Source organism: Xenopus laevis, chromosome 5S (genome assembly GCF_017654675.1).
Source record: "Xenopus laevis strain J_2021 chromosome 5S, Xenopus_laevis_v10.1, whole genome shotgun sequence".
In the NCBI taxonomy this organism is placed as follows: Eukaryota; Metazoa; Chordata; class Amphibia; order Anura; family Pipidae; genus Xenopus; species Xenopus laevis.
The window spans coordinates 72,698,476-72,721,980 of NC_054380.1; the positions used below are offsets into that span (position 1 = coordinate 72,698,476).

The 23,505-nt window shown below is 37.8% G+C and overlaps 1 protein-coding gene across 2 annotated transcripts in view; it reads left to right on the forward strand.

Annotated features, from left to right (window-relative positions):
* The window catches only part of bach2.S (BTB domain and CNC homolog 2 S homeolog), a 183,374-nt gene that overhangs the window by 36,542 nt on the left and 123,327 nt on the right, over positions 1 to 23,505 (forward strand). The window contains exon 2 of one of the 2 annotated variants that reach the window (XM_018265431.2): positions 11,908 to 12,037. The exons of the other annotated variant lie outside the window; for it this stretch is intronic. The gene's annotated coding sequence lies outside the window, so the exon portion shown is untranslated. The remainder of the gene's footprint in view (positions 1 to 11,907; positions 12,038 to 23,505) is intronic. 2 annotated transcript variants of the gene reach the window in all.

The following is a 23,505-nucleotide window of genomic DNA, read 5'->3' on the forward strand; positions in this document are numbered from 1 at the left end:
TGTCACAGGGGGTCACAATCTTGGAAAGTGTCTGCGACACAGGGCTGATTATTAAATTCTGATGTTAATTGCACTGGTTTCTGAGCTGACGTAGTAATAATCTGTATCAAGTACTAATCAGCCTTATATTATGACATTTATGTTCTCTATATACAGTGTATTGTGTAGGGTTGCCACGTGTCTGGATTTCACCCAGACAGCCCAGTATTTGAAAGGGCTGTCCTCGTGAAACCTTCCCGATTGGGAACTCCGGACAGGACATTGAAAATAATGACATGGAGATCAGCCAATCACTGATCCCCCATGTCACCAGCTCCACCTACATCATCTGCCCTGCCTATTTTTCTGCCCCAGAAAAGATGGCAACCCTAATTGTGAGTCGGTAAGTGACAGCAGCTCAGATCATGTGCAGTGAATCAGCTGAAAAGAAAATGGGTGATACTGGGTCATCTTTGGAGACGCAGATCTTTACTGGCCAAAAACCCAAAACATAATGTACAACATTTCTAGCCAACTTCTTTAGTTAAGCTTTAGTTCTCCTTTAACCTTGAAAAACTCCTTAGTTTGTAGTGTTGGATACTCTGTAAAAAAGGCTAAGTTGATTAATATATTTTTTGAGTGTTGGCTCATTGTCAGATGCCAGCCTGAGCTACTATTATATAAAGGAATTTACAGATCATAGCACAAAAATGGAATGTACCAGGACAAAGCAAAGCCTATGCAAGGAGATTGATTGGAGAGTCTTAGCGCTGTTTTGTGCCTTAACCTTAAAGGAGAAGGAAAGGCATTCTGCACTTGGGGGTGCCAAATGTTAGGCACCCCCAAGTGATTGTATTGTCTTACCTGAAACCCCGGCCCGGTTCTCCTATCATCAGTGAGCACCACGGAGCGATCCTCTAAAGCTTCTTCTTGCTTCTTGGCTCAGTTTCTTTATACTTCAAGTTCATATGTTGAATGTCCCTGTAAAATGTGTGTTTGCCTGGCTGATAACTACGGCTTAACAATACAATTAAAATCTTGAGGTACCCAGTTAAATCCAGTCAATGCTGTTCTAGCTCAGTCCGTCAATGGAATGAGCTGCTTCTCCTTGACAACATAAATCAAACTGAAATTCACCTGAGAGTTCAACAAACAGTGATTTTTAAGGCATGTGTTCTACTACATGTTTCAGATACCAGTGCTCCAGCACCTGGGAAAGGAACGCTGATAGTCCAAGCATGTAGTTCAATACATCTCTTAACATTTTCAGATCTGTGTGATGTAATCAAGGGTTTAGCCACAAAACATGTTAGAGTTAATATAATTGAATGTGCTCATTGATAGAGTGGCATAGAAAATACAATACCAGTGGTTTGCAAAGATTTCTGGTTCATTGCTGTACCATTCCATGATTGCAGGGATCATTCTGTTTTTGCATGGGATGCACATTTTTGTGGCTCGTCAGTAGGCAGCAGAGGTGAGAACCTAATGTCTGGCAGGACTGAATAGTGTTTTCATTCATAGGCTTTGGCAGCTCAAAAACAAATCTGAATAAATAAACAAAGGGTCACCACTCACATATTTGGCCCATGTCCTTCTTTAAAAATCTGCTGCGGATTTGTTTTGTAACTTAATGGGGGATTTTCATTCAAGCACAACCAACCGCACTCTAACATAAACATCAATATTTCCAGTAAGTGAAAAAGTACATTCCTTTACAGCATTTTAATAGCTTTTATTTTTATTACACAAGCATGCTAAAAAACAATGAAGGCATGTTAAAGTAGTGTTATAAACCTTTTATAGAAAACAAATACATAAAAAGCACATGTTTGATTCCTAATGATGTCTTCGGGTGATCTAAATCCTCTAATTGGGTGCAGGCATGATAAGGGGTAAGAAGTGAATTCAGTTGGTAGATGTACTGACAGAAAGCTTTGGTACACTAATGATCACATTGATTTATAGTTTGAATACTACACAAAGTTGTTTTTTTTCCTTAAAAGCCTAATGGTGTGGATGGATGTTGGCAGGAATAATACCTGTAATAAGGTTGTTGCAGCTGCAGATGTGCAATTAAAGTGATTTAAAAGAAAAGAAAAGTCTTTTTTTTTAATTTTTAAGTATAAAGAAATCACTCTGGTAGGTGGTTTCATGTGAGGTTGCTGTAAGTAACAGATTCATAAAACTGAGAGAAGTGGGATAATGTGTAAGGCCAGGGTTTTAAAACTTTACAATGGTATTGCTTTTTTAAATTTAAAATGATTCTTTATATCCCGTTGTCATATTCTGCAGCACTTTATGGGGATTATACATCATTCACATTAGTCCCTATCACAATTGTATACAATATGAGAGTGTTGTTTGAAAGCACAAGTGAAGCCCAAGCACAAGCACAGTGAAGACATATGATGTCCTGAATGTACTGGCCATTTGTAATATAGAACACAGGCATTGGTATAAATGAAATGTAAGGTGCCCAGTCAAGCCATTATTTAGTGTTGTTCAGTAAGTGTTGGGGCCCAAAATGTAACATACTGGCGACACCAATGAGATTGCAAACCCAGTTTTGACTTGGAATGAAGGTTTGGATGGTAAAATTAAATTAACTGAAGGGAGGAATGAGAAGAACAGCAGAACAAGTTTATGCATGTTGAACTGGGCTAAATAGAAAATGATGACTTGAGTGGTCTGAAACATTTAAATCTTAAATTGTTTTAAATCAAATGAAAGAGTCCTGCAGGTCAAGAGAATAATCTATACTTGCATCTTTAGGTTTTGGGAATATTTTCCATGGCTAAAGGTATGAGAGCCAGCAGGAGCTTTAGGGTAGGAAATACTGATGTGGCAACCAGAAGCTTTTAAAGAAGTAAATTGAGGTGATACATAAGCTTAAAAACATCCTTAAAATCCAGAAGGAATGTGTCACATATAATATTGCATATGCAGTTTTGCCAGCACCTCGGTCCCTGAATATAGACCTGATTCTTGAAATCTTACCTCAAAGAACTCCTGATTTTTGATTGTCAGGCAACTTGGAAGCGGTTACCCCCAGCCACAGTTCTATTTATCTATATTATGTTATTAATCAGCTCCTTGCATATTAACTGATAAAAGATACAAAATTATGTTCAACTATGGAAATTTAAGTGGAAGTACAGTAAAGATTATAGTGGAAACTGCAAAGATATAACTGAATATATCCTGGAAATATATATTGAATTAGCCATTATCACAGTTGATTTTAACCTCTTTTTTTGCCTACTTATTTTTATTACAACTTCATAATGACACCCTCCCACCTTTTAAACCTCCCCCCCCACACACACAAAGGCTTTGTGAGAGCCCAATTAGGGATAATAATTACTTTAGAATCTGTGTGATAGTTTATTAAATCTGGGACCATATCTCAAACTGAATCTTCTGTTTGTGTAAATTATGATGACATTCAGAGCCTGATCTGATAAGCGTGTTAAAGCAGAGTTGCTGTTCAAGCTCGTATTCAAGCATTGGCCAGTAATCTGTAACAATCTAGTAACAAGCTAGTTGTTGTGCCATTCATAAATAATATTTACATTGATGGATTTTGTGACTGAGCAGACCTGGAATTTGAGACACAGTCCAGAACTCATTCTGTACATTCATTCGTTACAGGGCAAAGATTAATATTTTGGCCTTGGAACAAGTAATTACTATAGAATTAAGGTCAATATATATGTCCTTATTGATGTAAAGTCAATGAATGAGACTTTTATATTATTTTAATGTAATGCCTTTTTATATTCTAACTGTTCATCATATTAACATTTTTGTGTTGTTGATGACATTTTAAATCAGGGAAATTCAAAATCTGTTCTTCTGAATTATATTTTAATGGGCCTTTGTTTCAGAAATATAGCATTCCTTATTGTATTACTGCTTCTGTACGCTTCATTCCTCACCTGAAAACTATCTGATGGGGGAGTCTACCTATTTAATCAGTCACAGCCATTAGCACAGATACCTGCACTCAGAGATGGAATTAGAACAAATCCTGCTACAATTATTTAACTCAATGTTGTGTTCACAAATAGAAACGTTCAGTATCTTTCTTCATTACCTATTAAATTAAAATCCAAAACAGAGGTCAGAGGGTCATATTCCTGTGAGCCTAGATTATTAGAGGCATACCAGGCAGGAGATGTGGATTTGTGGCAATATTGTATAGTATAAGAAAATTTATCAGAATGGCCAAAAGAGGTTGGAGTTGCAAACTATACATATATAAACATTGATGCATTAGGAGGGCAGAGCAGAGATTAAATACATTATAGAGTGTAGCTAGTTGTCTACCTGAAGGGAGTCTAAAGCTGAGTAACAACAACAGCAATGCAGGCAGTGAGAGCGAGGACTGCATCATGTCCCCTTGCAAGCGACTGTTTTCCAAAGAGATCAACCCCAACCATACATAGTTAAATTGGATTGAAATTCCATCAAGAACAAACTTTCCAAAGGAAACTTAGCATCCACACATATACACACTCACACTAGTCCCTCCATACATTCACCTAAACTATATATGCCCATATCTATACTAACTTATAATAGCCTTGGATAGTATTCTTGCCCAAGAAATCATCCAAGCCACTCTTAATAGCATTAACAGAATCAGCAATCACAACAACATCCAGTAGGGTATTCCACAACCTCACTGACCTCACTGTGAAGAGCTACCTACGCTGCTGCAAAAGAAAGTTCTTTTCTTCTAGTCTAAAGGGATGGCCTCTGGTATGGTGATCCTCTTTATGGGTAAAAAGGTCCCCTGCTATTTGTCTATAATGTCCTCTAATGTACTTGTAAAGTGTAATCATGTCCCCTTGCAAGATCCTTTTTTCCAGACAAAACAACCCCAACCTTGACAGTCTACCCTCATAATTTAAGTCTTCCACACCTCTAACCAGTTTAGTTGCACGTCTCTGCACTCTCCCCAGCTCATTTATATCACTCTTAAGGACTGGAGTCCAAAACTGCACTGCATACTCCAGATGAGTCACTCCTAGGAGACCGCTCAGCCTCCCCCTCCTATGGCAGCTCCAACCCCTCCTCAGGGGTGCTCTGTCCGCAGCGTCCCCACCGCTTTACTCAAACTGTGCCAAAGGAATGGACGGCACTCCACTTGAAGAGGGAAAAAGTATTTCTTGCAAGCACATGCAGGGATCAAACGGGCCGTTTGATCCCTGCATGTGCTTGCAATAAATACTTTTTCCCTCTTCAAGTGGAGTGCCGTCCATTCCTTTGGCATACTCCAGATGAGGCCTTACCAGAGATCTATAAAGAGGCATCATTATGTTTTCATCCCGTGAGTTAATGCCCTTTTTCATGCAAAACAGAACTTTATTTGCTTTAGTAGCCACAGAATCTACACTTCCCAGAATTAGACAACTTGTTATCTACAAAGAACCCTAGATCCTTCTCATTTAAGGAAACACCCAACACACTGCCATTTAGTGCATAACCTTGCATTTATCAACATTGAACCTCATTTTCCAGTTTGCTGCCCAGTTTCCCAATTTAGACAAATCACTCTGCAAAGTGGCAGAATCCTGCATGCAATGCCCACCTCCAGGTCATTAATAAACAAGTTGAAAAGCAAGGGACCTAGTACAGAGCCCTGCGGTACTCCACTAACAACACTGGTCCAATTAGAAAATGTTCCATTTACCACCACTCTTTGTAGTCTATCTTTTAGCCAGTTCTCTATCCAGGTACAAATACTATGAAATAGTATTTGGATGATAGGATGAATGCCATCTGGTCCCGGACCTTTGTTTATCCTTACATGTTCTAGTCTTTTTTGAATTTCCTCTTGCGTGAACCATGCATTTTTTGTTGTGTTACTATAATTGGGACTATTCAGAAGGAAGCCTTCATTAACTGGTTCCTCATTTGTGTAGACCGATGAAAAATAATAGTTCTCTGCTTTTTCTCTGTTCTCATTGATCAACTGACCCCCTCTGATATTAAAGGGGTTGTTCACCTTTTTTGCAATTTGTTTTCATTTTTTGTTATTGAAGGTTTTTGAGTGATTTAGCTTTTTATTCAGCAGCTCTTCAATTTGCATATAGGGTCTAAATTACCTTAGCAACCATGCACTGATTTGAATAAGAGACTGGAATAGGAGAGGGCCGGAATAGAAGGATCAGTAATAAAAAGTAACAATACATTTGTAACCTTACAGAGCATTTGTTTTTTAGAAGAAAGTTAGTGACGTCCATTTGAAAGCTTAAGAGAGTCAGAAGAAAAAGGCAAATAACTATAAAAAATAAATAATGAAAAATTAGAATTGTCTGTTCTATAACATAATAAAAGTTACCTTCCAGGTGAACCACCCCTTTAAGGGTCCAACCCCTTCCTGCTTAATTTTTTACTATTTACATCCAAATAATTTTGGATTCATTTTACTTCTCGCTGCAGTACCCTTTCTCATTTAAACTTTAACTTGTCTACGTTTTTTTTGCTTGATTTATTGGCCTCCTTATACGTGACAAACATTTCAGCTGTCCTGTCTAACTTGAAAGCTTTAAGAGCACGTCTTTTCTTACCAACTTCAACACCAACACTTCTGTCAAACCACAAAGGTTTTGCTTTGTGACAATGTACCTTGCTTATGAGGGGAATATACTTACATGTATATTTATTAAGCAGCATTTTAAAGACATCCCACTTTACTTCTGTGTTGAACCCTGCGAACAGCCTTTCCTATTTAATATGTTGCAGAGATGCCCTTTTACTAGCAAAGTTTGCATTAAAATTATTTCTGCAACATAAGACCATGTTATTATCACTATTCCCTAATGCTCACCCACTCAAATGCTGGAGACCATTTTAATCCCTTTATCCTGCTTAAAAAGGGTGTAGCCATGAAAATTGACAGCCAAGTCTCATATTTCGTCCCACCTCAGTGATACCAATGATATTATAATTTCTTGTGCATGCAATTAACTCTTACTTTAATGGAGAATTAGATTTACTATCTATTAGTTACTATTTATCTTGTACCGTAACAGAGGGATCTCCCTAGCTGGTAAACTGTATGCCCCCTAACTTCTTCCCCATGACTCCTTACTAATCCCACTGCCCAGCCTACGCTAGCTTCCCCATAATACTCTAGCTCACACAATACTCCTCCAGCCTCTTAGCCATTTTTTCCCCTAGCACAAGGACCCTCTTCCATTAAAGTGTAATCCATCACAGCATACAGTATACATATTTGTGGTGTCTGCTAATATTAAGTGAAATCAAAAATAACTTTATTGTAAGTCATGATTATTAATCTTTATCGTTTGTTTTCTATGTGGAAGTTGAGACATCATTAATAATAGGTATGTAAATGACTGAAATACATTTCCATCTTCTGTATTTTTTTATATGCATCATCCTCAGAAAAAAACTCTGTGGCAATATCACAGATTATTCAAGCATCTGAGCGTGTAATGAAGCATATTTAATAAGAGAAGGAGCCCCATATTGGAAGGAGCTGTGCGCCGGTATGTAAATATCGCCTCAGCGTCTGTCAGCTGCAGGTGTTGTTTTCAGCTGAATGCGAGCAAACTGCAGTTGTCAAAACCAACAAAGCTGTACGGGAAATTGTCCACCCTGCTGAATTTTCCATTTAACCCACTAGATCAGCTGAGTTTCACAGTAAGAATACTAATTGTTTGCCTTGCTTCATTCTTTCCATTTGTGTAGACTACTAGGGGACATGCACAAGCACACACCATAGTCAGGTGCAAATGTAAAATTCTGCATGTTATAAATGCTTTCCCCCCACAGCCTAATAGCCTAATATACAGTCATATGAAATAGTTTGGGAGAGTTTTGTTTATCATTGGCCGAGCTTTCAAAGTAGCAACTTCCTTTTAATATATAACATGCCTTATAGAAACAGTAGTATTTCAGCAGTGACATAACATTTATTGGATTAACAGAAAATATGCAATATGCATCATAACAAAATTAGTCTGGTGCATAAATGTGGGCACCCCAACAGAGATATTACATGAATACTTAGTTGAGCCTCCTTTTGCAGATGTAACAGCCTCTAGACTCCTCCTATAGCCTTTGATGAGTGTCTGGATTCTGGATGGTGGTATTTTTGACCATTCGTAAGTTGCCATAGACAGTCACTTTATTAGGCCTTTTTGATCTTTTAATGCCTTGGCCTTATTTGAAGTTCAGTCCAGCCATGAAGACCACCAGGCCATATTGTTCACTGGAAAAAAACAAGGCCTATGGCAATATGTTAATAAGGCCAGTGTTATGTTTTCTAATGCAGGCCATGGATTTTTAAAAAAAGTTTCTGATTGTGTAGTTAAAGGAAAACTATATCCCCAAAATGAATATTTAAGCAACATGTAGTTTACATCATAATAAGTGGCATATTAAAGAATATATATTTAAGTAAATCTTGCTCTTTTACATCTCTTGCCTTGAACCACCATTTCGTGATGGTCTGTGTGCTGCCTCAGAGATCACCTGACCAGAAATACTACAACTCTAACTGTAACAGGAAGAAGTGTTAAAGCAAAAGACAGTACTCTATCTGTTAATTGGCTCATGTGACCTAAAAAGTATGGTTTGATGGTATGTTTGTGTGCACAGTGAATTGTACAATCCCAGGGGGCAGCCCTTATTTTTTAAAATGGCAATTTTCTATTTAGGATTATACCCAATGGCACATACAATTAGAAAAGTATATTATTATGGAAATGGTTTATTTACATGAAGCAGGGTATGACATATGAGCTGTTTTATGCAATATCTTTTTATAGAGACCTACATTGTTTGGGGGGGTATAGTTTTCCTTTAAAAAAACACAGAATGAGGGTATGGTGTTGGCGGTGTCTGGTGCGTTGTGCTCTTTCTGTCTTGCTTTTTCCCCCCCCCCTCTCTTTTTTTTTTAAAATAATGTTTTATTGGTTTTGTAAGTTGAATTACATAACGTAAATCTCGCCCCTCTCTCTTTTTAATTTAATATACAACCGTAGCTGTAATTAACATGTTCTCGATCAATTGTTAAACTTGCACAGTTTTAATTAAAGTATTGTTTTAATGAATTGAATAGATTGTATTTTTTAAGGCATAACAAGAATTTGGGTAGTGACGTTCACATTGGTATAACAGGAATGGATGATCACAGCCGCCCACTCACATCAATGTTCAATATTTCTGTAAGTGTTGGGTTTGTACATTAACATACTGGATTCCATGGCAACTGAAGCATACTCAATAGGCAGCTCATAGAATACTCAGTACACAGATATACGTGGCTTTTTGAATGCGGAAAGGGTCCTTGTATTCTGTGCAAAACCCAATTTAGTTACATGTGTGATGCTTTTGTTCCTCATTCCTCTCTGACAATAACCTGTTGGACCCCCTACAATCGGCTTTCAAGCCACAACACTCCACTGAAACTGCCGTGACTCGACTAACTAATGACCTTTTAACCACTAAAGCCAACAATAATTTCTCACTACTAATACTGCTTGATCTCTCAGCTGCATTTGACACTGTAGATCACCCTCTCCTCCTCCAGTCCCTCCATTCGCTTGGCCTTCGTGACACAGCCCTGTCCTGGTTCTCTTCATACTGTACATCACCAATTGTTTCTTCAGTGTCTCCTACAATGGAGTAGCATCTTCTCCCCTACCTCTTTCTGTTGGGGTTCCTCCAGGCTCTGTCCTGGGACCATTACTATTCTCCCTCTATACTTCCTCCCACCTCTATGCTGACGATACTCAGATCTATCTCTCATCTCCTGATCTCAACCCAAAACTCCTAACTCGCGTCTCCTCCTGCCTGTCCGCTATATCTACCTGGATGTTGCAACACTACCTTAAATGAAAGCTCTATAACTACCTGAATGTCGCAACACTACCTTAAATTAAAGCTCTCTAAAACTGAAATGGTTCTCTTTCCTCCAACTAACACCAGTAACATCCCGGAAGTATCCATCATAGCTAACAATTCCACGATCACCCCCTCTCTGCCTTGGGGTTATCCTAGATTCTGCCCTGTCATTCACTCCTCATATCCAGTCACTTTTTAAATCATGTCATTTCCACCTGAGTAACATATCCAAACTACCAAATGCAACACCACTTACAGTACCACATTTCTCACCCACTGAATTCGATCTTGCCCACTCCCACACCTTGTGTATTACTCCCTTCCCTTTAGAGTGTATGCTCTTTTGCATAGGGCCTTCCTCACCTTTTGTACTGGTATTGATTGTGATGTATGTAACTCCATATGTTCTATGTATAGAATTCATGTGCTTTAGTTGCATAATCACATTTACTTTTGAGTGCTATGCAATATGTTGGCGCTATATAAATACATGTTAATAATAAATAATAACAAATGCTTGCTGAAAGTTGTTGTACGAGTTTGATTTATTGTTAGATTTAAACTCGTTGGTTGCTTAATACAAATAATAGAACGCTAAGATGTTTTTAAAACAATTTCAATTATTAGGTGTTCCAGGTCTTTAACAGTTTTTTTTCTAGGAAAAGGAAACCTGATCTCAAAAGAGAACAGAAGACTCAGCACTTCTGTTAATGGCACTGAAGCTTGTGACTAGGCTGTACACTGAGTAGGTTCTTCTATTAGTTCCAGATATACATATAGCATTTCATATGCGTGAAGTATCATGTTGGATCACTGACTATTTGGAGGTCGCACTGGAGAGTGCAGATATATCATGGGCAATTATGGCATTGGTTCTGGTCTCTGAGGTCTGACAATGTAAGATATGGATTTAATTATAAACAAATTATCCAACATATGGTACTGTTGGGTTTTATGTGCTTCACTGGGTTAATTTGTAGCACTGTTGCTGTTACTTCAACCATATCTTAAACAGTTTTTTCAGTCTTATTGTGGATAATCGGTCACACTGGTATGTTGTAAATGAAGCCAATGATGGACAACTTCGGCAGACCTGTTGCTGAACTACATTTTCTACCACTCTTGAGATAGCCTTTGGCTGTTTGTGGGAAAGTGGGAGTTGCAGTACCTATTGCATTTTTTAAGAGCTTGGCGCTCTTAATTCACTCAATGCACCCAATCTTTTTTTTTAAATTTGCTTATGTAGCGATTGGCTAACTGTAGGAAATTTTTCGGTGGCAGCAAGTCAACACAATGTTTGTTTGCATCGCCTGTGATGTGTATATAAATTGCATGAGACCCGATTAATATGGAAGCAGGTGTATTTTATATAAAATATGAGCCTTTCTAGAAATAAGTGAAATTTAAATTTCAATATTACTTTACCTGTGTCTGCAGTATTTGTACTGTTCTGCTTCTGTGGATTTGAACACTATGTTATTCAGTACATTGTACAATTAATCCTTTGGCACAATGCTGTTGCAGGTTTACAAATTCCAAAACACCACAGACTTGCTGTTAGTGGTTATTTGTAATTGTAGTTTTGAAACTTCTGGGGTACCAAAGGTAGAATATTCCTTTACATACCAGCAGATTGTGAAACTTTTACTGTTTTATTTACACACAAAGCACAGGACATGTGCATCTCATTGCTGCAGACTGTGTGTGGGCCCTGGTGGGTGAAAGCTTTGTATGGAGTCCCTTGAACAGCTCTTCCCTGTGCCACGCTCGCAAGGCATTTCATTGGAGTAATCTGCATAAGGCATAACTAACTCTGTGCAAGGTTAGATCCACTGGGCAGGAGCACTATGTATTTAGCCCTGAGGGGCTCCGTTTTGCATTCATCAGTACATAGCACTTGCTTCTGCACATAGTACACTTTTCTTATGCTACAAATTAATTTCTATTTTCCTTCTGCGATCTACAATAATTAATATGCAGGCATGCACTGATAAACCATGCAGTAGCAGTGTATTGACAGCGTGAACATTCTTTTCACAGGTGATGCTTGCAGATAAACTGACATTTGCATGGAAGAATTGTATCATATTTCTTCAACACCAGGCTCTTGACTTGACAGCACCTCAGAAACATATCTGTAATAAATGACTACATTTTGGAACAACATAAGGTAAATGGTTGGGATGGGGTGAATAATGCTGGAAAACTACATTGTAAGCAATCTGGTTACCTACAATTGGCTGGACAGATTTCACTAATGTAGACAGTGTGGCCAAAGTCAGATGGTGTAACCAGTGTGGCAAAGAACACCATCTGCCATATTGGCTAGCATCTCACACACAGCCTTAATGGACAATAACCTACAGAGGTTATACCGTTTTTAAATCAGAGCATCTCCAGCCCACTCAGTTTGGCCAACTTTTTTCAAGTGTAAACAAAGTATAAAGTTATTCTAATCAATGCCTATGGACAATGTCTTGCCTCTTCCCCTCACCATTGTTATGCCATGCTTTTGTCTTCTCTTACATAATAATTTATACCTCCCAACATTTGAATTTATATTCTGTACAGCTTTAAATTGGAACAGTTGGGAGGCATGCATAAAGCTGGCCACAGACGCAAAGATCCGATCGTACGAATCAATGTACGATCGGACTTTCCAATCGCCCGACCTGGCACTTGATTCAGATCAAAGTCTTACCATTCCGACCAAATAAACTAGTTAAAGAACAGATCAGCCGATGTTCTGTCCCTGACAGCAATCGTAAGATAGACAAAGCTAATGACAGTCTCCCACTGAAATTCGTACAATCGGCAATACATGCAGAGATATTACCCACAGCCGACAGAAATTTTCTAACCTGTCCGATCAACCAAACGACCGATCTCCACCGGATGAAAAATGTCGGGACTCTCCAAACATGTTCCGAAAATCGTACGAATCCTCGATTAGTACGATGAGATCTTTGCGTCTATGGCCAGCTTAATGCTTCTCTGTGTCAGGAATGCTAGGCATGGGAAATTCATTGGATAGCTGCTTATAAAGAGCAACTGTATATGTTGTTGTGTATCACAGCTTTGAGCCTAGAAACTTTTAGACATTTCAAGAGATTTTTCCACCTGCCAGGCTCTGTTTTATTAGGTAGTGTAACCACTATTCTGAAAACAAGCTGGTATTGTTAAAATGGTCCCTATGTACTTTATTGAAGGGGCCTGTTGGTTTTCCAACCCATCCTGTTATACATATTAAATTAATATATAAAGTCAGCAGTAGCAACTGTGTATATAACAAGACAATGTGTGCTGTAGCATTTAGCTAAAATTAAGCTAATACACACAGATAGATAGATATATATATATATATATATATATATATATATATATATATATATATATATAGTATATATTTAATGTTTAAGGAAATATAAATGTATTTATAAGAAAAGAAGTGTGCAATGACATTATTTAGGGCAGGACTACACGGCCGATTTCGCAGCGATCCAACGCGCTGCGCAAAATCACAGGCGACACGTCGGATGCAATGGAAATAAGGTAAGTAATTCAATTGTCGGATAGTGTCGCATTGTTGATGCGACACGACCCGAACTGCCATTACTTACCTTGTTTCCGTCGCATCTGGCGTGACGCCTGCGATTTTGCGCAGCGCGTCGGATCGCTGCGAAATCGGCCTTGTAGTCCTGCACTTAACTGAAAAATGCTTTAAAAGGGGGTAAATGCTAAATGATTTCATGCTGTGTAATAGCACATTTTTTTCCATTTGGAAATTTGCCTGAGGTAATTTGCCACATCTGTTGTACAAGATTTGTCTCCTGTTTATGTTGTGTGGCTATTTTTTGTTAGATAAAATTCTATCACTGTTTAATTTATTGTTTATGATTATGAATATCACAACATACATATTATATATTCTAGTTAATTCAGATTATATGTAAATTACAAAGCTAATTACATAATTAGCTCTTAATAATTCATCATTGTATATCATCATACTTATTGACTGTAGTATTCAGATAATATTATAAAGCTGCACTTTCCCTGCCTGTATATATTTATTTTTTTATAGCGTAGCAAGAAAAATGTAAGGCTTAACTAGGCATTTATTAAAAGTGAGATCCATGCTAATGAGCATATTGTTCCCAATGATTAGGGAATGTTGGAGGATTCCCTGAACTGGCATATTTGCTACACCCCCAGCAGAAGCAGTATGTTATAACAAGGTTAAAGCCAACAGCTTTTGCATAAAGTAATATGCTGGAAATGCAAGGCACTGTGAAATGATAGATGAGTCCTGCCTGTAGGATTCCCCTTAGCTCTTGGTGGTTCAGTGGTTAGTGACTCAGGCTGTTAAATGTGCTATTGTGACTCAAGCCTTTGCTATGTACTGTATGCTTCAGTATGAAATGAAAATAGCATTCTTTCCCCTGCCATCTATTGAATGTATAACCGCACACTAGCAGAGGAAAGCCGTTTTCCTCAAGGGCTTCAGGAGTTTTGTACTGCTAATTACCTGCATTTCCTTTTATTAGCTTCTGTTTTAGTTGCTGTTGGGCATAAAATAAAACCTCAACATAAGTCTGCTGCATTTAATAGCCAAGGTGCCTTAAAGCTGTGCAAATTCCATACTTATTTAGACTTGCTCTATGTTTTATTCATTTCATGAGCAGATATGAGCTCATCAGCCACGGTTTGAATTTCAGATCCATTTGCATATAGAGGAACCATGAGGGAAAGTCTGCCAACTTTGGAGTTTGGGTTTGAATTGAAACTGGCTCAAATGATTAGCTTTTTTTCAGAAAAGCCGTATAGGTCCCATACCTTTTATCCCTAATGCTCGCGACCTTTGGTTTTCCCACATAATGTATTTTTCCTTAATTTGGATCTTCAAACTAGAAAATCATGTAAACATTAAAAAAAAACAATAGGGTTTTCTTCCAATAAGGATTAATTATATTTTAGATTGAATCAAGTACAAAATGTTATTTTATTATCACAGAGAAAAGGGGGAGTCTTTTTTTAAAATTTGGTTTATTTGGCCAAAATTGAGTCTTTTGGAGATGGCCTTTCCACAGTTCTGAGCTTTCTGGATAACGGGTTTCCTGATAATTGATCCCATACCTGTACTTCATTTTTTATATCTAAATATTATAAGACAGCCTTTTGTTATAAAAAAACACATAAAAGATTATATGCCCACAATAGGGATCTGTAAATATTCATTTTAAATTCTCCCAGAGATGTTTTTATTATTTTGAGTGTTTCTCCCTAAAAAAGCTACAAAAAAGTCATTGAAAGCCTGATAGCTTGGTGACAGGCAATTTTATTATTAAAAGATCTGCTAGGATTAGGGTAAAAAAAATCCCTCTGCATTTCCCGAACTGCTGCCTTCTTAGGGGCGTAATACTTGACGGCCTTGGGTGACCTGCAAATAGAAAGTGTACCCCTGGTTAGTATAAGGTATTTTGATCACAGAAAGAGAGAGAGAGAAAACTGTTCTCTAAAAAGCACATGCATATGGGTGAGTGGGATTGTGCATATGGGTGAGTGTAAGTGTGCATATGGGTAAATGGGATTATGAGTATGAGTGGGATTATGAGTATGAGTGAGTGGGATTATGCATATGGGTTAGTGGGATTATGAGTGGGATTATGCATATGAGTGAGTGGGATTACAGTATGACTGGGATTACATGTATGAGTGAATGGGATTACATGTATGAATGCGATTATACTCACACACTCATACATTTATAATCCTATAATATATTTTCCTAAAACAAATAATGGTTTTGACCCGGTGGCCGTTTTCCCTCTGATACATCACCAGTAACATGAGACATGTATGCTAAAGTTTATGAATGCAGGTTACACAGATACATCATAATTTCATAAAAAGTTCTGCTGGGATTGAGCACTGAGCTCAGAAGAGCTGGTTAGGAGAAAAAAAAATAGGATCAGACAGCTAGAGCAGAGTTTCTATGGGAACCAGCAGTGCTATCTCTTCATTGGCTGTTAGACTGGAGGGTGTGTTTAGTAATCTGAGCTGAGAAGAATTGAGCATGCTCATAAGTCAAAAGTCAAAGCAAATTCCTGAGGGAGGGGGCTGATTAGGTTAGAGGAGAATAAAGATTTTTAAGTGATTAAGGGGATGCTGCAGCCTTACTGTTAACCTTTTAACAACCAGAGTGTCAGTTATCTAAAGATTTCAAAGAGGCCGTTCACTGATGAATTTATGGGGGGGGGGTTTACATGTCCTTTAAAGTTACAGTCCTGGAAGTCAGTCAGTTGAGTATGATTCTTCTTCCTGCATATCACCCACCAGTAGTAATTATAGTCCTATCTGTAGCTGAAGAATTGATTCTGGTAACAATTCCATATGAGCTATTGGAATTCATACAATTTACTTAGGATTTATATGCATCAAGCCTATGACTTAGCAATTAACTTCTTTTTGGTTAAAGGGATGGTTCACCTTTAAGGTACTTTTATTATAAAATGGCCAATTCTAAGCAACTTTTCAAATGGTTTTCATTACTTATTTTTTATAGTTATTTGCCTTTTTCTTCTGAAACAGTGACTGCAGCTTTCAAATAGGCATCACTGACCCCTTCTAAAAAGCCAATGCTCCGTAAGGCTACAAATGTACCGTTATTGCTAATTTTTATTACTCCTCTTTCTATTCAGGTCCACTCCTAGTCATATTCCAATCTCTTTTTCAAATCACTGTATGGTTGCTAGGGTAATTTGGACCCTAGCTACCAGATTGCTTACAATGCAAAGTGAAGAGCTGCTGAATAAAAAGCTAAATAACTCAAAAACCTTAAATAAGAATAAATAAAAACGAATTGCCAACTGTTTAAGAATATCACCCTCTACATCATACTAAAAGTTATCTTAAAGGAATTATTTAGTGTAACAATAAAAACTGGGTAAATAGATAAAAATAGGTAAAATAAAAAATGTTTCTAATATAGTTAGTTAGCCAAATATGTAATGTATAAAGGCTGGAGTGACTGGATGTCTAACATAATAGTCAGAATCCAACTTCCTGCTTTGCAGCTCTCTTGCTTTCCACTGATTGGTTACCAGCCAGTAACCAATCAGAGACTTGAGGAGGGGGGGGGCACATAGGTCATATCTGTTGCTTTTAAATCTGAGCTGAATGCTAAGGATCAATTGCAAACTCATTGAACAGTTATGTACCATGTGGCCTCCCTTCAAGTCGCTGACTAACTCAGAGTCATAGAGCTGAAAAGCAGGAAGTAGTTTTTTGGCTATTATGTTAGACATCCAGTCACTCCAGCCTTTATACATTACATTTTTGGCTAACAAACTATATTAAAAACATGTTTTATTTTGCATAGCCTATCTATTTACCCAGTTTTTATTTTCACATTGAACTGTTCCTTTAAAGGTGAACAACCCCTTTAATACAAGGAAGTGAGCTAAAGTTGTCGAATATTAATGATTGGTTGTGGAATGTTGAGGAGATACCAGCTATTGTGTGGAAGCAGAAGAAAGGATGGCATAGCACTGTAAAGCTGGCCATAGACGCAACGATCCGATCCTACGAATCTGTTCTTTAACTACTTTATTTGTTCGGAATGGTAAGACTTTGATCTGAATGGTTAGTGGCGGGTTGGGAGATGGGAAAGTCCGATCGTACGTTTATTTGTACGATCGGATCTTTGCGTCTATGGCCAGCTTAAGAGAGTAAACAAGCTGAAACTGAATGTGACAATTCAGCAACAAGCTATTGCCCTGAGCCTTACAGTCTTTGAGGGCCTTCAAGACAGAATACCAGTTTTGCTGTTCATAGATATACATTTTTTTCCCATATGAAAAATTCAAGAATCCTTTATCTTCATTGAGCCTTAGGCCATCTGGTAACCCTAGCACCATCGCTAATGGGCACTGCTTCTTGGCTTCTGCAACATGCTCTCTATGGCTGCCACTCAAGTAATTAGGTACCACATGGGGAGTAGAAAAATGGACTTTGTCTTGTTACATGGCTCTAGTGCATCAGTGCAACTGTAAGCAGATTTTATACATCCCGACTGCAAAACAAAATAATTAGCTGCCGTCCACCAAGCCAAATAGTTAGAGGCTTGTATGTCTATGTAACCGGGATATGTACATTTAGGGGCAGATTGATCAAAATGTGAAATTAGAACTCACCACAGAAAAACACACATTCCTATGGGATTTTTAAAAGCATATTTATCAAATGGTGAACTCCTTTGATAAATACTATTCTAAAAATTCCATAGGAATTAATAGAACATGGGTGAGTTTTTTTCTGTGGTGAGTTCTAATTTCACATTTTTAAACTTTGCTTTAAAATAGAGTAAATGTGGAATTGTTTGTGTCTAGTCCCATTTAGCGAACTCGGATGAAGTTCATTGTTGAAACCCTATCCCTGCTCTGCACTAAAGCTGATGTAATGCAGGATGAATGTGCGCTTTTTTTTCAAGGGAGGGCTGGGGCCTTTTCCCCCCTCTCTCTCTTTCTCTCAATGTGAAACAAGTGTCAAGGGCGCCACAGCAACTCCGGCATCTGCCAAGAATGTGCCTATTTATAAACACTGTGGATCTAATATCAGGAGTGCTGGTTACAAATCCTTATCTGTGTTGTGTGAGGGAGCCCTCCTCTGTATAGTCTACAAATGGGAATGCCTCTACTTGCCTTGTTTACACTCCAGCACTGTGCATTCTTGAGTAATTATAGTAATGGAACCAAAGGGAAAGGGGGACTGGAGGACAGGATGCTATATGAGGTAAAGTTTGCTTTGAAACTTGCTGAATGAAAAGGAACTCTGTCTGGGAAAGAAGCTTAAAAAAAGGAGGGAAAAAGGGGAGGCAGGAGGACGTGAGCTTCATCCGCACAGGGAAATACTCCGTGCTTTACCTTCCCTTTGTGCATAGAAACCAGATGGTCTGCTGGAACACCCTCTCTGAAAATGGAGAAGCTAAACATATGGTTAATGGTCAGGAGAAGGAGATTTAAGAGCCAGAGCTGCTTACTGCTTCACATTACAGGCTGTTATGTCATTGCAAACTAAGAGCTTAATACCCACGGTGGTCGCTGGGCATGCATTTACACAAATGACTTCGCTTTTGTTGGCAACCAGTAGGCTGACATCATTGCTAGCTAGTTCCTTAAATACATCCGTGTATGGCTTCATCTAGACTGTAAGCTCTCCCAAGCAGGGCCTTCTGTCTGGCTCTGTCTGCTGTATTCGTATTGAGCCCTTTACGCTGTGCTTGGTGTTAAAACCATTACACTAATAGATATTGTGGGTCATTGAGGAAACATGTTGCTATGCCATGGCCTCTTTCCCTTTGTAGCAGTGTCTCTGCACTCTCAGTACCTTCTGTCTCCACACTTTTACTACTTACAAGGTAACAATAATGTACGTGGCATTTCAAGCTTGTGTTTAGCGAGATCTGGGTAACATAGAGGCCTATGTTATCTGTGGAACTGCTGAGCTCATTCATCTGCTTTTCAACGCAGTTTCCTTTTATTTTCAGCCAAATCTGTCAAGCCTGACAGGCGGGTAATTTGAGCCAGAGAAAGGGCAGAGCTCCAGGTCCTTTTTCACAAAGCCATTCTTCTCCTCCCCTCCTGGGAAGGCTCTGAACTTGGCCTGCTTTAGGCAGATGGATTTGTTGAGTCATGTGAGATCATTTACACAAAAATACAAAGTGAGGGAAGCTGGGGGGGAAGGTCAAAGCAGACTGTGTAGATTTATAAATAAGAGCGCTACAATTAGACGTATGCTGATTACAAGGAATGCATGGTAATGATTATTCTAAGAAATAAATACACCTAGCTAGTTCTATAATTATTATTTTATGATTTGCATATATTATTTATTTATGTATTTTATTATTTATAAAATAGTGTGGTATAATCAAAGGAGGTAAATATACAAATTACATACAAATAGTGACTGAGGTAGAAATACAATGATCTAGTAATCATACAATGTGTGTTTCAGGTATATACAGGTCCTGAGTCTGCCCTCTTTTTTTCTAGCCTTGAAGACTGTGCTGGATAATTAATGTCCTGCTTAATGTTATAACAACCTATTGTTCAGAAATTAGCAGCACTTTGATAGGTAGGGGTGTGTTTTTTAGGTTGGCAAATTTGAACCACAGCAATAACCAGGTGGGCAAATTTGCACCAGAGCAGTTATTATTGCAACCAAGTACATTTTTGCTTTCATTGTACTAGCTGTGGCTGGCTTAAAGAAGCTAATCACTGATTTCTTGCTATGGTAACTGCCCAAATGTAGAGACAAGTAAAGTCATACCCAGTGAAATCCATCAAGTGGCATCCTCTAGAGGTGTCCAGAAATTAAGGTACCCCATTTAACTACTAGACCTTATTAGACACAACTAAAGAGCAATGCACATTTTCTGAAATCCTTGCTTAGCATCTTTCTTTAATTCTGCCATCTGTAGGTCTACTTACTGTAATGTTTACTATTAAGGGAAAAAATAAATCTCACCAAAGGTATAAGAACATTTTGCCCATGTCAATGTCTAAGCATAAATATAGAAACACATCGTTTTGCGCCATGGGGCTTCACAGTGCTGTTTCATGCATCTCCTCTAAAACGTCATGTTGAAGGAGAAGATGAAATGGCCAGCATATCTATTCTGTTGCTCTAAGGGGAATGAAAAACATAATTAAACTTGCATGAAAATTATCCTTTCAAGAGCCAGACAGAAGAATGTAGTGCAGATTCTTTCTTGAATAAGGTAATGTCTATTTTACAGATGGGGGTGGTGATTATGCTGAACTTGCTGCTGAACCCTATAAAAGGGAAAGAGAGAAAAACATGCATCTTTTACTGAAATGAATGATCTATGTAATAAAGTTGTATGCAGTCCTATGCTTGTCCAATTTTTATTTTAAGTGAAGATGTAATATACACAGTTCATGTGCTGGAGTTTGCATGTGGTTACAGTAACATTTTCAACATTTTATATACACTAATGGACTTTAGTATTCTAATATAACTCACACGCTACTGCTTTAAACAAAGTCTTATAGGAAACGTATTGGAAAAGGAAATACTGTATACATCAAGAGATACTAAGCATGTGTTACGGTAACTCAATTAAGATTTAGCCCATTGTAAGTACAGGTAAGGGACCTGTTGTCCAGAATCTTAAGGGATCAGCACACTTTCAAAGTCTACTAAAATAGTTAAACATTAAACCCAATAGGATTGTTTTTGCCTCCAATAAGGATTATTTATATCTTAGTTAGGATCAAGTAAAAGGTACGGTTTTATAATTACTTTTGGTCTATATACTCTTTTACCTTGGGATTATGACCTTGTATGTACTAAACATGACTAGTTGTAAGTAACAATTGTAGTGGCCATAAGGGCATAAGCATACGTGAAAATGGTGTGAAACAAGGAAAGTAGGTACAGTACAGTTTGTATTAGTAACTATGAAAAAACAAATGTTAAAATATATTAATATTTGGAAATGTATTTGGAACTCAATAATGTTAGCCAATAGTGTAGCCAGGGTATAGTGTTCCCAAAGTAAATTTCAAAGCAATTTTATTCCCCAAATAAATAACAAAGAATAAAATATATCCTGTATATATTATATAATTCATAAAAGCACCTCATGTGAATAACAAAAGCTTGGATCTATATAATCGAATTGAGCGTGTTTCCTGAAGAATAGGCCAAAGTTCAGTAAGAAACCATTTGATGTCTTATATTTGAAGCCAGAATAGACAAGAAAAAACTGAAATAATCTATAAGAAATGCTAAGGTATAAACACAAGCAGAGAAAATGCAAATCCACTCCAATCCGAATAAATGTTGGGCAAAAATCCATACTTTCATATTTCCACATCAAAATCCATTTTGTGTGTGTTACACCACAAAGTGGATCTGCTTTTTTTTCCCCCTCCCCTTCCAACTGAGCATAAATGCAGGCAGAGAAACTGCCTGGTGTGGCATAAACCTAAATGTAAGCAACGTTCCTGCAAAAAACAAAGAAGTGAGTCTAAAATTACATTCAGAGCAAAGTTGCTTTAAATGTTTGACTTGTGTGACACAGTAGCTGGGGAAGACCCTGGAGAAAAAGTATGTTTTTCCCAGAATGCTGTAAGAGTTGAATAACCACGACAGGGTTTGGGATTAATGATTCATCACCTGTTTACTGAGGGTGGAGTGAGGTATGCTCTGTCCAGGGAGTACACTAAACTGAAAAACACACACTTTGTATAACATGCTGTATTACCTTGCTATATTAAAAACAATTGGTTAACTTGACTGGCCAACTATTTCTGGGTGCTTCCCTTGTCCAATTGTTTCAAGTGGCACACATCCTATGAAATATAGCAGATTTTTTTTTTAATTAAATAATTTGCATGTTACCCTTTGGGGGTTGTTAGACATTTCAGGGAGTGAGCTTGATAATCCTTCAGAACCAGCAAGTTTGATGTGAGGGGCTGCCCACAAGATGTGAAAGAGAGTAAAGTACCAAAGGTCCTGAATTTCTCCTATATTGAAACTTCTATCCCTTAACTGAAAGTAGATTGCACAGCTGTAACTGCAGGTGTCGATCAGTGGACAAGGCTCTTGGAAAGATCTCTGCACTTAAACTGTAAATCACTTTATGGTTTATTGGTTTATTCATAAGTGATTGTTTTTTTTCCTAGAAAGCTTGTAAAGAGTTTATGAAAATCCTTATCTTGTTTCCAGTAAACCTTGTACAGTGCTATGAGCGGCCTGTTGCATATAATATTGCCTGTGTTATTATTTTTCTTTATACCTTCTGCTAAGTGTATAACATAATGCACGTGAACCATTACTGAATTTATAGCAGATTTACATTGATTTGGAAAATAAATCTGTGAAAAATTTCATGGGTTTCTGTTCAGATTTTACACAGTGGGGGTCATTTATAAACCCTGGGCAAATGTGCATCTGGGCGGTAAGCCTCCCATACTGTGTGGTTATAGGATTCCTTAATGGTATCCAAGGTCTTAAGGACAGATAGACTATCAAACTGATACAATAATCCTAACCCCTGTCTAAACCCCACTTGCCATTTTGTATATGATTTTTCAGATTGGCCACCTGTAATTGTCACAGCCAAGGTCATTTGTGCCAATAATTTGGAATTTCTCCTGACCTAGTCAAATGAAAATATTTTGTTAACTGATTGGTAATAGAGGTCTGGTGTTTTAGATATTTTGACAAATTTACTATCCTGGAAGACATCTTCATTGGTAATATTTGGTAATATGATGATATGGTCAGTTGTTTTGGCGTGATGGGCTGAATGCTGAAAATATCCGAAAATGTTTTAGCTATCAGGAAAGGGTCAGACCTGACATATAATAATATATAGTATGTTAAATTCTTTTAATGTGTTTTGTGGTTGCTTGTTATTTTAAGCCTGGTTGAGCTTGTGGAAGGCAGTGGGCGTATTGAGCCAATAGGTTTTAAATTATTTCAAACAGATTTCCAATCTTGTTGCCCTGGGAACAGAATGTCTGTCTCTCTGGTCCACAAATCTGCTACTACTTTGTATAGGCAAAGATCTAGACCTGTGTGGATCTGTCTAATTGAAGATTT